Source organism: Littorina saxatilis, linkage group LG2 (genome assembly GCF_037325665.1).
Source record: "Littorina saxatilis isolate snail1 linkage group LG2, US_GU_Lsax_2.0, whole genome shotgun sequence".
Classification (NCBI taxonomy): Eukaryota; Metazoa; Mollusca; class Gastropoda; order Littorinimorpha; family Littorinidae; genus Littorina; species Littorina saxatilis.
The window spans coordinates 11,855,634-11,872,553 of NC_090246.1; the positions used below are offsets into that span (position 1 = coordinate 11,855,634).

Here is a 16,920-nt window from a genome sequence, read left to right on the forward strand (position 1 = left end):
TCAATAAGGTACAGTGTTCGTCGCACATCCGCAGGCTCCTCAATAAATGCCAGTCGTTCTGATTCATCATAACTCATGTCTGCTTTGTCCCTGAATAACGTCCAGTACAATGTTTCAGCTTTGGTACAATCGTAGGTGAACATGAAGTCATCTGATTTTGCAAGCAGCTGTTTGGATGAAGCATTGTACACCATTCTAATCACTTTCTTTCGTGTTCTGGGGTTCGTAGTAATTTCTAAAGCAAGTGCTTTTACTTCCCCTAGACTGTACTCCCTTTCCAAAGCATCCTTTTCAGCTTTAGTCAACTGCTTTTCCACTGGTTCCTCTGTATCACTCTCTGACGTAAAATATCTGTCCTTGTCACTGTCAGTGGCCACGCATGTGGAGTCAACGGATTGCTGCAAGGCAGGTTCCGTCAGCTTGGATGGAATGTGGCTCCGTGATTCACGTGCTTCAATGTTCACAACACAGCTTGCCTCGCTGTCAATGCGTTCGCCGGCGTGTAGTCTCATTTTCTGTTTGTGCCTAACGTCGGGAACTTTGCCGTACGTGTTTGTGTGAATTATGCCTGATGTTGTGCTGGCATGATTTCGCAGATGATCGATCAGCTGTATCAACAGAAGAAACGCATACCTCTTTGCTGTTAAATTGTTGGGATCATTGTCTGTCACGTCTGAGCTGCGAAGGGGTTTTGTTTACGTTGCGTTGACTAGCTCGGCAAATGGCGGCCTGTTGGTTCTCTGTGCTGAGCAGTTGAAGTGTGACTGTGGCTCCTTCTCATTCTCCGGTGACTTTCCAGTACTTGACATAGTGGTCAGCTGGCAGGCCTGTCAAGGTAGCTTCCACAGCAGTTGGTAGTCCAACGACAGGCATTTTCTTCACTTGTTCAAGTAAATTGCTGGAGCGAAAAATGTGTGCTGCCGGAGGGACAGATAGAGAGATAGAGAGAGAGAGAGAGAAAGAGAGAGAGAGAGAGACAATGACAATGACAATTCTTTATTTAACGAGGGTAGTAGATTAAGCAGTGGTCTGCTTTTTTACATCCAGCCCTCGCCCTAAAGAGGGACTAACTAAAAAAATGAAATAAAAAATACAAGATAAAAATTAGAAAATAGATAACTAAAATTCTACATTTTAACAGATAACTAAAGTGAAAACACATTATACATATGTACACAAAATGCATTACATTGAGGTAAATTGCAAGTTGATTGATGTGAATTAAGTGGTATAGTGCAGCTTGCACTTTCTCAACATCATGCTCTAATCCATACATTACATTTTTAAAGAAAATCAATCAAACAAGCAAGACATTGCCAAGATCATCACACATCTAAATACATGTAGTGGTTGGGAAAGTTGAACAAACTTACTCCGGACAAGCGCACAAGGTAGAACCAGCGGTCAGTGCATGGGACTGCAAAAGTGCGCGTGCACGTGTGCGTATGCGTGTGAATACATTTTTTTTAAAACTAGTTAGTGTCAATATCGATCGAATGTCATTTCGATCACGTTTCAGTTTAGCGGACAAGCGTAATCGGATTCAACATACGCATACACACTCACATAGTCGGAAGAGTCGTCGAACAGGGAAAAAAATGACAAAGTAGAATATTGTAAATTGAAAAATGTTTGTGTAATTTTGCGATGAGACAGAGACAATCTGGGAAGGAAGTTTATACCCAAGTAATACTATCGAACGGGTTAGTCCGTAAGCTGCGGACAAATATTCTTACTCAAAGAGAAAAATGAAACAGGATTTTTTCAGTAAATGTAGGCTTACATGGCTGCCGATGGGGAAAGACTGAACCACCTAAACAAATAGCAGTTCACATCGGTTGATGATTCTTCAGTCCCACAGAACTTCGGTCCATTAGGACGTAGCCCTGTTGATTTGCTAGATTAACATCACATCGCTACCCGAACCGATTTTTATTGAAAATAAACACTTTTTTAAGCTCAGATATAATTTATCTGTAAGTTACATCACGTCTACAGTCGTTGACACAATCTAAAAACTCTATCAAATTACTCCGCCAAAGTTCCGACAAACTTACTACACATATATGCGTCGTCTGCATGTGTTGCGCGCGCAGTCCGGGGCGTGGCTTATTAAAAAAAAAACAAAAAAAACCCGTATTAGTCTTTTTTTTTTAAGAGTTAAATTCAGATAGCACTTCATTTGGACAGCCTTGAGAAAAGGCCGTACAATACGTGTATATCTTCTTTTATCGAGAAGGAGATTAACAGCGGTGGGGTTTCAGTCATGCTTTCTAACGCCAGCTTCAATTTCAGATACTGTTAGGAGTGGGGGGGGGGGGGGGGGGGGTATTTTCTCTGAATCGTTTATAAGGAAGGAATGTGTTTTTTAGACCCCAATCGTCAATGTTGAAGGTCCGGTATTAAAACTTGCCCAGTGTCTGACAAAATTAGACTCAGTTTAAAATTACCCTTGACAATTTGTGCGTGAGACAGACTGATTGCCGAACGGAAAATGGAATCACTCATGTGGCGCAGTGAAGTGTAGCCAAGTACCTGCTATGTCCTTCAGCAGAAGTGGCGGAGTGCCTGTCATCTGTTTCTCATTTAGTGGCCTCACAGTGGCCGAAGATTGGATTTGATGTGACTTTTAGTACACACTTGTGAGCGTGATCTGGTAATTTCCCTTCGCTTGCGTCTGACTTTCCCGTCTTAAGCTAACATACGAGAACAAACATAATATGCAAAATTGCAAGGATCGACCTCCTTGCATGAAAAGTCAACAACACTTTGTTATTTTCTCATTGTATAGAAACCTAAAATGTGACAGCAGCCCACAGGGTTATCTGTGTTCGTACACGCCGAAGTCTGTTCACTCGAAATCGTTCTGACAATTATGTTTTATGTTCAATGATATGTTTAAATTCAAATTCCAACGACCAAAAAAAAGAGAGATAGAGAGAGAGAGAGAGAGAGAGAGAGAGAGAGAGAGAGAGAGAGAGACAGACAGACAGACAGACAGACAGAGAGAGAGAGAGACAGACAGACAGACAGACAGACAGAGACAGACAGACAGACAGACAGACAGACAGACAGACACAGACAGACACAGACAGAGAGAGACAGAATCAAATGTAAAGCGAACTGTTTAAACCTGTTGCGATAATTAATGTACAGTTCTGTAAAAATAAACTGTACTCTTAGTGCCCGACCCGACTCCCCAAACCTACGTCGCGGTTATCTGACGCTCTCTCTACGTCGTGCCTCTGCGTGCCTCCATTACAGAGAAATGGAAGGTGAAAATCTTTGTGTCAGTTTGACTCTTGATTTTAAACAAGTCGCGTAAGGCGAAAATACAACATTTAGTCAAGCTGTCGAACTCACAGAATGAAACTGAACGCTATGCAATTTTTCAGCAAGACCGTATACTCGTAGCATCGTCAGTCCACCGCTCATGGCAAAGGCACTGAAATTGACAAGAAGAGCGGGGTAGTAGTTGCGCTGAGAAGGATAGCACGCTTTTCTGTACCTCTCTTCGTTTTAACTTTCTGAGCGTGTTTTTAATCCAAACATATCATATCTATATGTTTTTGGAATCAGGAACCGACAAGGAATAAGATGAAAGTGTTTTTAAATTGATTTCGAAAATTTAATTTTGATCATAATTTTTGTAATTTTAATTTTCAGAGCTTGTTTTTAATCCAAATATAACATATGTATATGTTTTTTTAATCAGAAAATGATGAAGAATCAGATGAACGTAAATTTGAATCGTTTTATAAAAAAAAATAGGCCTATTTTTTTTTTACAATTTTCAGATTTTTAATGACCAAAGTCATTAATTAATTTTTAAGCCACAAAGCTGAAATGCAATACCGAAGTCCGGGCTGTAAAAGTTGTTTCAATTTGTTTCCATTTAAAACGTCCGCTACTGGCACCTCAGTCGGACCATACATAACACTCTGAGAAGTAACCAAAGTGTTTTCTTTTAAAGTAATTTGTAACTCTCCGCTCCGCACGCCAACCAAAACAATTCCTGGGAGACGCATACATCGTTCGGAAAAAAACCCACAAAAAACTGTTCCGAGCCAGGACTGAACTAGAAAGGGTTTCCATGACCACGGACGTAGCTTTGTGCCGAGGCTGATCACGTGGTCAGGTTGACCAATGGCAACGCGACCCTTTTACGGCCTCTCTATTGTCCAATGTGTGTACTCTATGACCCCTTGAAAACTTCAGCGATTGGTGTGAAGTGTACTCTTTAGAGAGGATGAGTTCAGCGGTTAATTGCTTTTAACATACTTACCTGAACAGGTTATAGGCCATTATCTCGAGATGCCTTGCTTTCGGCAACAGTTCTTTGAATCCCTCCCTCCCTCTCTCCATCTTCTCTCTACCAGTCTGTTTCTCTCTTTGTTTCTCTCTCTTTTTCACACTTTTCAACCATTAACTATTCATATTCATTTGCATAATGTAGAGCAGTCCCTAATTGGGCGACAGTTGGCTGTTAAAAGGAAAACACATAAAACAAACCAAAAAAGAACACTTTTGTAAGCTTACTACATTACTTTTGAAAAAAAACCATCATTGGGTTCATTTCGCGTCATTTTGCTTTCGTCAACAGGAAAGTTTTTGTAATGCCTCTCTCCACCTCCCCATATGCTCCCCTCCCCCATTTCTGTCTCTGTTTTTTTACATTTAGTCAAGTTTTGACTAAATGTTTTAACGTAGAGGGGGAATCGAGACGAGGGTCGTGGTGTATGTGCGTGCGTGCGTGTGTGTGTGTGTCTGTGTGTGTGTGTAGAGCGATTCAGACTAAACTACTGGACCGATCTTTATGAAATTTGACATGAGAGTTCCTGGGTATGAAATCCCCAGACTTTTTTTCCATTTTTTTGATAAATGTCTTTTATGACGTCATATCCGGCTTTTCGTGAAAGTTGAGGCGGCACTGTCACGCTCTCATTTTTCAACCAAATTGGTTGAAATTTTGGTCAAGTAATCTTTGACAAAGCCCGGACTTCGGTATTGCATTTCAGCTTGGTGGCTTAAAAATTAATTAATGACTTTGGTCATTAAAAATCGGAAAATTGTAAAAAAAAAATAAAAATTTATAAAACGATCCACATTTACGTTCATCTTATTTTCCATCACTTTCTGATTCCAAAAACATATAAATATGTTATATTTGGATTAAAAAAAAGCTCTGAAAATTAAATATATAAATATTATTATCAAAATTAAGTTGTCCAAATCAATGTAAAAACACTTTCACCTTATTCCTTGTCGGTTCCTGATTCCAAAAACATATAGATATGATATGTTTGGATTAAAAACACGCTCAGAAAGTTAAAACAAAGAGAGGTACAGAAAAGCGTGCTACCCTTCTTAGCGCAACTACTACCCCGCTCTTCTTGTCAATTTCACTGACTTTGCCATGAGCGGTGGACTGACGATGCTACGAGTATACGGTCTTGCTGAAAAATGGCATTGCGTTCAGTTTCATTCTGTGAGTTCGACAGCTACTTGACTAAATGTTGTATTTTCGCCTTACGCGACTTGTTTACATTTAGTCAAGTTTTGACTAAATGTTTTAACGTAGAGGGGGTAATCGAGACGAGGGTCGTGGTGTGTGTGTGTGTGTGTGTGTGTGTCTGTGTCTGTGTCTGTATGTGCGCGTGTGTGTGTAGAGCGATTCAGACCAAACTACTGGACCGATCTTTATGAAATTTGACATGAGAGTTCCTGGGTAGGAAATCCCTGGACATTTTGTTCATTTTTTTGATAAATGTCTTTGATGACGTCATATCCGGCTTTTCCTGAAAGTTGAGGCGGCACTGTCACGCCTTCAGTTTTGGTTGAAATTTTGGTCAAGTAATGTTCGACAAAGCCCGGACTTCGGTATTGCATTTCAACTTGGTGGCTAAAAAATTAATTAATGACTTTGGTCATTAAAAATCTGAAAATTGTAAACAAAATATTTTTTTTTATAAAACGATCCAAATTTGCGTTCATCTTATTCTCCATCATGTTCTGATTCCAAAAACATATAAATATGTTATATTCGGATTAAATACAAGCTCTGAAAATTAAATATATAAAATTTATTATCAAAATTAAATTTTCGAAATCAATTTAAAACACTTTCATCTTATTCCTTGTCGGTTCCTGATTCCAAAAACATATAGATATGATATGTTTGGATTAAAAACACGCTCAGAAAGTTAAAACGAAGAGAGGTACAGAAAAGCGTGCTATCCTTCTCAGCGCAACTACTACCCCGCTCTTCTTGTCAATTTCACTGCCTTTGCCGTGAGCGGTGGACTGACGATGCTACGAGTATACGGTCTTGCTGCGTTGCATTGCGTTCAGTTTCATTCTGTGAGTTCGACAGCTACTTGACTAAATATTGTATTTTCGCCTTACGCGACTTGTTTTTCTTCTCGTGTCCCTTTGCTTGTTTGTAAGTTAGTTTGTTGATTTTCTGTTTGTTTTAATTACTGTTGATGAATTGTACGCTCTTAATATATGTTTTACGCGCAAAGTAAACATTTATTGCCGGCGTAAAATTGAAAATATTGATTACGCCTTCCTAGGCAAACCTGAGGTGGTGATCCAAATCATTGATACGTATTGGAAGGACTTCATTTACAAATAAAGAAATAAATAAGCCGTTTTAGTGATTTTTCCCCGGCGACATCCACCTTTCGAAGCCCAAGAGACATTCGCAGTGATGTAATTTGGAAACATCTGAAATAACTAACTGTAAAATGCTCCGTTACCGTTGCCGATTATTTCTTTTCATACAAACAGGATTTCACCTTCTGGCGATAATCTCTTTTGCGTTTGATTCTTGATTCTTTAAATTAATTTTTTCAGTGCTATTTAGTTGTAATCCATTACCCAAGCAGATGAAACCCGTGTGAATAACTGAACACTTAGACACTGATGTTCAGATGGTACGTGTGTGGTTACATAATTACAATAACCAAAATTGCAACCCGAACTGTCCAGTGAAGTGCTTTTCCAAGTTGCATGTGAGTGTGTGATTGTGTCTGTTCGGAGCGCTTCTAAGAAATTGTAAAAGTTTATGCGTAAGCATTTGCGATTTTCCGGTCTTGTACTTTTTCGTCAGTTTTCAGCAAACTCAGTTATATCATGTCACATTAGTGTGTGTTTCTCTTTTATTTTATTTTTTCGTGTGTGTGTGTGTGTGTGTGTGTGTGTGTGTGTGTGTGTGTGTAGTTAGTTGTGTTTTTTTTCAAAGATTTGTTTTTAGCCAAGTTGATAGAGCGCTTGGGCGACTTACTTAAAAAACAAAAACAAAACTTCCCTTTTTTTTCCAACTAAGATCCTTTATACTCGTTTTAGGAATGGGTATGCTAAGTACATTTTTCTTGGCGAATTGTTGTGTTAGCTAAGCAACATTACGTGAATCGTTAAAACATGTGGGTTTTGTTTTTTAAAGTATTCCCCGCTTAACGAATTAAGATTTCTATGCAAAACAACGTGTGTTAACCCCATGTACAAAAACAGTACATGTAGTACATGCTTGAAAGTGCAGAGTGCTGTTGCGTCCAAAGAATTGAGTATTTCAGTAATTATGTCGACTGGTGATAAACACACATACAAACACGCGCACGCATTAACAAATCATAGAGAAACAAGCAAACAATTCGCAGAACAAACGTATATTAATGTGTGTGCATGCGTGAACGCGTGCATTCGTTTGCTTGACTAACTGACAATGTCAATCACGCTTTTAGAAGAGAACCGCTGATTTCAACGTGGTATGGCTTTTACGCGGTCTTATGAGCCTTCTGTAAGACGGGCAGCGTTCGGCCTGTAACAAAACAGACCATCCAATAAACACCAGCGAAGATTTCATTGACGCGGCGGTCAAGTGTTTTGAGTGAAGTGGGCGGAGCGTTGGGTTTATCACATGACCATTTGGGCCAATGGATGAATGTATTTAGTATGTGCGCTACTTTACTGGCGGACCACGAAGCTCGAAGAAGGTGTCAACTTGATTTCTTCATGCAATAAATCGTTGGCAGAAAAAAATGTTGCCCTTGGTTAAACGGGAGCCGCTCAGAAGAGGCGTGATAGAACTTGTGCGCGGTTCATGCATACACAACAATCATTTTTCTTTCAAGGTTTTATTTAACACTATGTGTTCGTAAAAACCGTTGCTCAACAACAAAAATAAATTAATTAATATTTTTCATCCTATACATGCCGCTACAGAAGCACACAGGGAGAGGTAGACGCGGCGAGTCGTGTCGTCTGTGAGGTAACGATCGTGTCAAATCATAGTATCTGTTAACGACGCGCCGAACCAAGGTCAGGGGGTGGAGACAGGGGTAAAGAAGAAAAAATATGTGTATTCAGATTCATTCTTCTTTCAGTTGATCAGCTTACTTGACTTCTATTTCCCGAAAGTTTTTTTTGTTTTGTGCGCAAAATTATCGATTGTTGTCGTTGTGGTATAGTTGGTTGTCGATATTTTTTCTTCTCAACATCACTGGCTTGATTTGTTTAATGATATATGTAGCAGGCAGCACACGTCTGTTTCAGAAATCGTTTGAACGTCTGAATTCTGTTATGATACAACAATATAGATGATATACAACTTTTACATGAGAGAAGAAAGTCAAACATTATCTACCTAGAACATGTTGTCTTGTTAAGTTAGCATGCGTATTTTGTGTTCTATGCTATTCCTACTCATGCAGATGTCGAGTGCATTTGAGGTAGAAAAATAACAACAACCGGCAGTTTTGTCGCGACATTTCTCGCAATAATGTTTTGGTAAAGTTTACTTCCTCGTCCGGATTTTCATATGTAATTTTCCATGATGTTCGACCTGCAGCCGACTGCGAATTACTCTTAAATGTTTTGAAAGTTGCAACGCAAGTAAGCGTTTCTATCTTTCCATGAACTTTTGTTGTTGTAGTATATCATTATGACATATCTGGGCCCCGGCCGAGATTCGAACCCGCGACCCTAGGATCACAAGTCCACAACCTGAGCTACCCGGGCTCCCTTGAAGCCAATCGGTGTGTTTGAATCTTTAGTCCGATCGTGCAATCAAACCTGTCCAATGAAAGCTTGTCCACCACTTTGTCTATAACGACCACACGAAATATATATATATATATATATTTTTTAACATATTGTAAAGTTTTGACTAAATGTTTTAACTTAGATGGGGAATCGTGACTAGGGTTGTGGTGTAGGGCCTACGTAGTACGTGTCTGTGGGTCTGTGGGTCTGTGTGTATGTATGTGTAGAGCCATTCAGAGAAAACTACTGGACTACTGGAGGATACGTTTCTTTGATGACGTAATATCTGGCATTTTGTACAAGTTTTGGTGGCACTGTCACACCCTCATTTTTGGATTCATTTGATTAAAATTCTGTAAAAGTAACTTTCGACAAAATCCGGACAACAGGATTGCATTTCAGGATTAAAGCTTGCAAATTATTTTTTGAGTTTGGCCATTAAAAGTCAGAAAATTGTATTTAAAAATAAAATGTGATGAATCGATCCAAAAAGATGTAATCTTATTCTTGATCATTTTCTGATTCCATAAACAAATCTATGTGTATCGATTGAACACTGGATTTCCCTTCTTTGAGCTATGTGACGTCAGAGGCCGACAAAACGTCTGTTTAGGCGGCCAGCCGAGACTACAAAATAGTGCATGTTTGTGTGCGTTCAATCATAAAAACTACAAGAAATTCTACCCAGATACATAAATTTTATTTGTATTTTTTTACCAAAATATGACAATTTACACATATCTCGACAGTCGTTCACCTCGACCGCTAGCGCGGTCTCGGAGGAACACTGACTGTTTCGATCTGTGTAAAATGTCCTATTTTGGTCAAAAATACATACAACGTTTAATGTCCTGTTTGGATTAAAACAAGCTCGAAAAAAATTAATATACAATAGAAAAAGCACAATTTCATAAGAAGCGCTTTACACTACTGCGCTATACTGGCTTTCTGTGGCGTGAACGCGATAGCGGTCGCCGTCAGGTATGAAATCGACACAGGTATTGAGTTTTGTCTTCGTATTGTCTTTCATAATGTGAGTTCGAAGGGTTGACTGAATGAATTAATTTCGTCTACGCGACATGTTTTAAGATATTGCTTACTTGTCAACTGCGATCACATGTCTAAACGGACTGTGGCTGCCAGTTTCGGCCCAAACTAACGTTCACAACCTGTCTTTCACAACCTTTAAAATCATGTTTGTTTTAAATTTATTTTTTTAATTACATTGTACTATCTCTACATCACCAATACATAAAATTCATACACTACCATCTCGCTATACCGACTGCTAAACGTATCAGACGGACGGGACGGCTCTCAGTTAGCCGAATGCAATCACGTTGTCTTCTGCGCTTGAGTGCACCCCATACACACCTCTTGACATACTCTTGACATACTCTTGAAAGCGATAAGACACCACCCGAGTAGCCAACGGCGGCTTTCTTTAATTGCGATAACAACTCGGGTAGACAGTTTCAAACTGTCGTTAAAGACAGGTCCAACTACACTTACTTTTAAGATGTTACATTATGGAGGTCAAAATGGCCAATTTTCAGTAGTTTTTTTGGAACAATCTATCCTGTTATTGTATTAAAAAAGAAGCTTTAATTTTTCGGCACTATATTTGATTATGGTGGACTCAGTGGAACTCATTCTGATAAGCATCGCTCCACGGCTATTGCCAGTTGTCTCTCTGACCGGACGCTACAGTCCTACGCGAATCTATATAAAAAAAAGAATACAGAGTTATCTCCCATATGTTTTTCGCGAGCACTGATCTAAATTTGAGATCTGTGTTCGCGAGACGAAAATGATTGCAGATTGGCCGACTTCGACAGTGATCTCCGTTCTGTTCTTCACAGTTATGATAAAGACATCGTTCTAAGGTCAAAACAAGTCGAAATTTTGGGACTGCTGCCGGAAGGAGACCGTAATATATGGTTTCATCTCTGTCAACTGGTTACAGAAAAAATCGTCTGCTCCAGTGAGCGCCGAAACCAAACGGTTGATTATCACGTGACACTTTTGTCATATTTAGAATTGTTTGCACAGTAAATACAGCCGCGAAAAATAGCTCGCTTGAAACTGTCTTACATTTCAATTCCTTCGTAATTTTAAAATGACAAAACACCATGAAAAATCATTATCGACGATCGCGAATCTGCTTATATCAATAATACATTACAAAAAGCTCTAAATATGCACACACACACACAAAAATCGGTTTCCTTGCCAGACAAGGAATCTCAAGGCATCCTGTCAGGGAGAGAATGACCTGAACTCCTTTTGACCTGAGTTCAAGATGAGTGGAACTGTCCTAACATTCTCAGAGAATTATTTTCAAAGTTTATGTTTGTTTTAAATATGTGAAAACAGAATTAAGGTAGGTGATCAGCGATGCTGTCAAAACTACTCACATTACGTCATATATGGCTGGTTTTTAGTGTTGATATTTTTGTTTCGAGCGACAGATTGACTGATTTGTTTCATATCGCTTAACCGGTATTTATTGTGTTTTTTTTTAAACATTTTTTATTAGGTGTTTTTTGTGTTTGTTGTTGTTGTTGTTGTTGTAAGCACGCTGCTGGATTACACACACACACACACATGGCTGAGTCTGCAGGTGACCCGTCTGCAGTTTTACTAGATATTGCTCGTCGTCGGCGTGTGCTCTTTCAGTAGATATTTTTGTCTTTCTTTGCATCCACATTGTGACACAGTGAAGCCGTCCACGCTGGGTGGTGGGGGTGGTTTGGACTCGATAGATAAAATATTACGATTTTTAGCATAAAGAAAACAAATCCGAATTTTTGAGCGATGGGACAATAAAATAATGAAAAGAATTAAATAAATCTAATTGATCCCTTGACTTTGGGGTAGCGCAACTCTGTTGCTACTAGCTTTCTTCTGGGAGAATGCGACCCGAATTTCCCAGCGACGGGAAAATACATTAATGACAAAAACATCTTATAGATCCCTTGACTTCGGGGTATCGCGACTTTGTTGCTGCTAGCTTTTCTCTGCGAGGAAGCGCCCGAATTTCCCAGCGATGGGACAATAAAGTAATGAGAGAAAAAAAATCTAATATATCCCTTGACTTTGGGGTAGTGCGACTCGGTTGCTGATAGCTTTTCACTGGGAGGAAGCGACCCGAATTTCCCAGCGAATAGACAATAAAGTAATGAAAAACAACAATCTAATATATCCCTTGACTTTGAGGTAGCGTGTCTCTGTTGCTGCTAGCTTTCCACAGGGAGGAAACGCCCCGAATTTCCCAGTGATTGGACAATGAAGTAAAGAAGAAAAAACATCTGATAGATCCCCTGATTTGGAGGAAGCGCGACTTTGTTCCTGCTAGCCTTCCATTGGGGGGAATTGACCCGAATATCCCAGCGATGGGACAAAAAAGTAATGAAATAAGAATCAAAACATTTAATAGATCCCTTGACTTAATTTGGAGATGACAAGAAAATATCGGGCGTATTTACGTGATTTGTAAATCGCGGGGCGATTGTTTTACATTTTTACGAATCACGGGTTAACACGCTCGCATATTACGTCTTCTATGCTATTCCTTCTGATTCTTTCTTTATTTGGTGTTTAACGTCGTTTTCAACCACGAAGGTTATATCGCGACGGGATTCCTTCTGATGCAGGTGTCGATCGCATTTACGATCAAAAACAGGAGTTTTTGCGTCAATTACTAAGGGCATTATGCCAAAAAGCGCTGTATGTCAGCAAGGACTTGTTAGTTTGCTTTGAAACTTTCCGAATATTTTGCCTACATACTACATGTAAGCTACTACGGGTAGTACATAGACAAATTGAACGAAATGACATAGGAATTAATGCCTTAATTTGGGTGCGTAATTTGTCGCAATAATTTGTTGCCGAAGGATTTTAATAGATATGCGCGGAGCGGAATGTATATGGCCTTTCTGATTCCTTATTGAAAACATTTAATAGATCTTGACTTTGGAGATGACAAGAAAATATCCGGCGCATTTACGTGATTTGTAAATCGCGGGGCGATTGTTTTACATTTTTACAAATCACGGATTCACACGCTCGCATATTTTGTGTTCTATGCTATTCCTTCTGATGCAGGTGTCGATCGTATGTGCGGTCAAAAACGGGAGTTTTTTGCGTTAATTACGAGGGGCATTATGCGAAAAAGCGCTGTATGTCAGCAAGGACTTGTTAGTTTGCTTTGAAACTTTCCGACTATTTTGACTACATACTACATGTACTACGGGTAGTAGCATAGACAAATTGAACAAAATGACATGGGAATTAATGCCTTAATTCGGGTGCGTAATTTGTCGCAATACTTTGTTGGTGAAGTTTGTTTAATTCAACTGGTAAAAGTAGCACAAATGGTAAACATTATTTAGTGTGTGTTATTCATGTGTTATTTTTGTAAAAGAGTAATTCATTCAGTGTTCACAACAGGTGTTTTAAAAATGTGTTTAAAAGTGGAATGTTTACAGTATATACAACAACTTATTCGGAACGATAACCTCGATAAGATCAAACGAATTATGTATTGTTTGCTTGTCATGTGGGTAATCCTTACACGTAACAAACAACAAACAAACCACAAGGTAGTCCACATCGTATGGCCCAGAGAGGTAATAAAAGCTCGGAAAAAATCAGACACTCAGCGAGCTACTTCTGTTCTCCGACAGGGCCTATTTCTCCCACATGAAAGTTAGCTGCAACAGAGTCGCGCTACCCCAAAGTCAAGGAATATATTAGATTTTTCTCTCTCATTACTTTATTGTCCCATCCCAAGGTAGTCCACATCTTATGGCCCAGAGAGGTAATAAAATGGCGGGCGGGACGGCTCTGAGTTAGCCGAATGCAATCACGTTGTCTTCTGCGCTTGAGCGCACCCCATACACACCTCTTGACATACTCTTGAAAGCGATAAGACACCACCCGAGTAGCCAACGGCGGCTTTCTTTAATTGCGATAACAACTCGTTTCAAACTGTCGTTAAAGACAGGTCCAACTACACTTACTTGTAAGATGTTACATTATGGAGGTCAAAATGGCCAATTTTCTGTAGTTTTCGGGGGAGAAATCTATCCTGTTACTGTATTAAAAAAGAAGCTTAAATTTGTCAGCACATTATTTTATTTTAGTACCAGTTCAGTGCCTCATATGGCTTTTTGACCAATCAGGACGGATTCTAGGTGACCCTCTAAATGTTATAACGTTCAAGCAGGGACCCTTTTTGTTTATCAAGCAAAACATTGACAAGACAAAGTACAAATTTAAATCAACAATACCAACGTGATTTATTCTAAAGAATGACACTTCAAATGCTGCGAGATAATACTCTCTTTATCTAAAAAAAAAAGTACAGAAAAGCTAGTTTTGTCGGTGGGTGCTTCACGGAATAGCAAAGCACCGCCCATCCTCTGAGTGTGCAATGCCGACCCGCTCACTTGGAATCTAAATGATCAAAGTTCGAAAAAATCTAGTGAAATTGCGTCACTCGCTTTACGTCAAATGTATCTTTACAGCATTTCCCATCGTCTGGAGTCGGTTCTAAATATCTCTCTCTCTCTCTCTCTCTCTCTCTCTCTCTCTCTCTCTCTCTCTCTCTCTCTCTCTCTCTCTCTCTTTTTCTCTCCTCTCTCTCTCTCTCCCCCTCTCTCTCTCTCCCTCTCTCTCCCCCTCTCTCTTTTTCTCTCTCTCCCCTCTCTCTCACTATTCTCTTTCTTTCTCTCTTTCTATCATCATCATCATCATCATCATCATCATCATCATCATCATCATCATCATCATCATCATCATCATCATCATCATTTTTCTTTTCTTTTCTTGCTCCTCTTACAGTATCACGGTAAATGTTCCCAAATAGATCCTAGTTACCTCAGAGGACGTTAATCCCCAAAGTCAGCCAGTCAGTCAGTCATTAAAGGCAAAAGCGAGGTAACGCACAACTGGGTCCGACCAGTAAAGCCGTCGCTGCCTGTGTGACAACCACCATAAAAATCTACGGGAAACTTTCAAGTTAAGTATTTTCAACCATCATGTGCCCGCATTCTTCTTCTTCTTTTTCTTCTTCTGCGTTCGTGGGCTGAAACTCCCACGTACACTCGTGTTTTTTGCACGAGTGGAATTTTACGTGTATGACCGTTTTTACCCCGCCATTAAGGCAGCCATACGCCGCTTTCGGAGGAAGCATGCTGGATATTTTCGTGTTTCTATAACCCACCGAACTCTGACATGGATTACAGGATCTTTTCCGTGCGCACTTGGTCTTGTGCTTGCATGTACACACGAAGGGGGATAAGCCACTAGCAGGTCTGCACATAAGTTGACCTGGGAGATCGGAAAAATCTCCACACTTAACCCACCAGGCGGCCGCGACCGGGATTCGAACCCTCGACCTTCCGATTAAGAGGTCGACGTCTTACCACCCCGCCACAGCGCCCGTCTTGCCCGCATTCAACTTTACAATCAAAGGATGTCTGTTGAGATAATCGAATGGATCAAAACTTTGAAACCTGCGCGCATATTCTAAGCCGACTAACACATAATTGTTAAGGACATCATAAAATGGTTCTCGGTGAAAACTTGACCGAGGGCCATTTTACGACGTCCTTGACTCGAGTGTGTGACGTATACTCTTATGCTCTGCTTCTTGGGCAAGGTAAAGAACACCGAAAATATTTCAATGCCGTTCTCGAGCTACGCTGACTTTTACAAAGGGTACAGCTGACACGGCTTACGTAATCTGGTTTCCTGGTCATTTGTGTGAAAAATCTGTCCGACAAAGAAGAAGAAGAAGAAGTGCGCGCAGAGAGAGAGAGAGAGAGAGAGAGAGAGAGAGAGAGAGACAGACAGACAGACAGACAGACAGACAGACAGACAGACAGACAGACAGACAGACTTTCCGCACTCGTTAAAATGTCAGTCGATACTGGAATGAATGTTGAAACATTGTAAACCTAAAAAAAAAAAAAAATAATATTAAAATTAAACATTCATACGAGTTACTATCTGTGACAAGAACGCATAAGAAGTATAGCAACTAAATATTAATCCGTTTACCCATTGCTCCTCTTCGCACCTCGGCCTGTGAGTCGTCCTTTTCCTGAGTACTTGCACACAAGTTTTGCGTATGCATACTTCAGTTCGTCTGGAAAGGGCTGTTTTGAATTCTTGTTCGCAAGTTGAACAGCACGACTGTATTTGACCACGTACACCAAATCGTTCTTTCTGGAAAAGTCTGCCAGCCGTTCAGTAAGATCATTCCAACTTCTGAATGTTTTCCCCAACTGTCATTTGTGCCATTTCTCAGCGATTGATCAACGGTGTGGTTATTATGGATGTAGTGAGTGTCGAATTGTGAGAATGCACAGTTCTGTCCGCCAAGTGGTTTTAAACACTGCGCGTATTTGCACCAAGTAATAACGTGTCACATCAAAATAGTTCTTTACCTGTCAGATAGTTCAGCGCCAAAAACATGAACCAAAGATAGCCCATGGATTAGTAAGTCATATGATGTTGGGGCGGGGCCAATGAACTAATGTCAACACAGTAAGTATCAACCAATGTTTGGCTCCGCCCCCACATCACGTGGACTGGGTGGCCGAGTGGTAACGCACTTGCGCTCGGAAGCGAGAGGTTGCGAGTTCGACCCTGGGTCAGGGCGTTAGCAATTTTCTCCCCCCTTTCCTAACCTAGGTGGTGGGTTCAAGTGCTAGTCTTTCGGATGAGACAAAAAACCGAGAACCCTTCGTGTACACTACATTGGGGTGTGCACGTTAAAGATCCCACGATTGACAAAAGGGTCTTTCCTGGCAAAATTGTATAGGCATAGATAAAACAATGTCCACCAAAATACCCGTGTGACTT

General features: G+C 40.1%; 1 protein-coding gene across 1 annotated transcript in view; it reads left to right on the top strand.

The window, feature by feature from the left end:
• LOC138958209 (mucin-2-like) overlaps positions 1-16,920 on the top strand; it is a 44,709-nt gene that overhangs the window by 18,093 nt on the left and 9,696 nt on the right. The gene's annotated exons all lie outside the window — the stretch shown is intronic.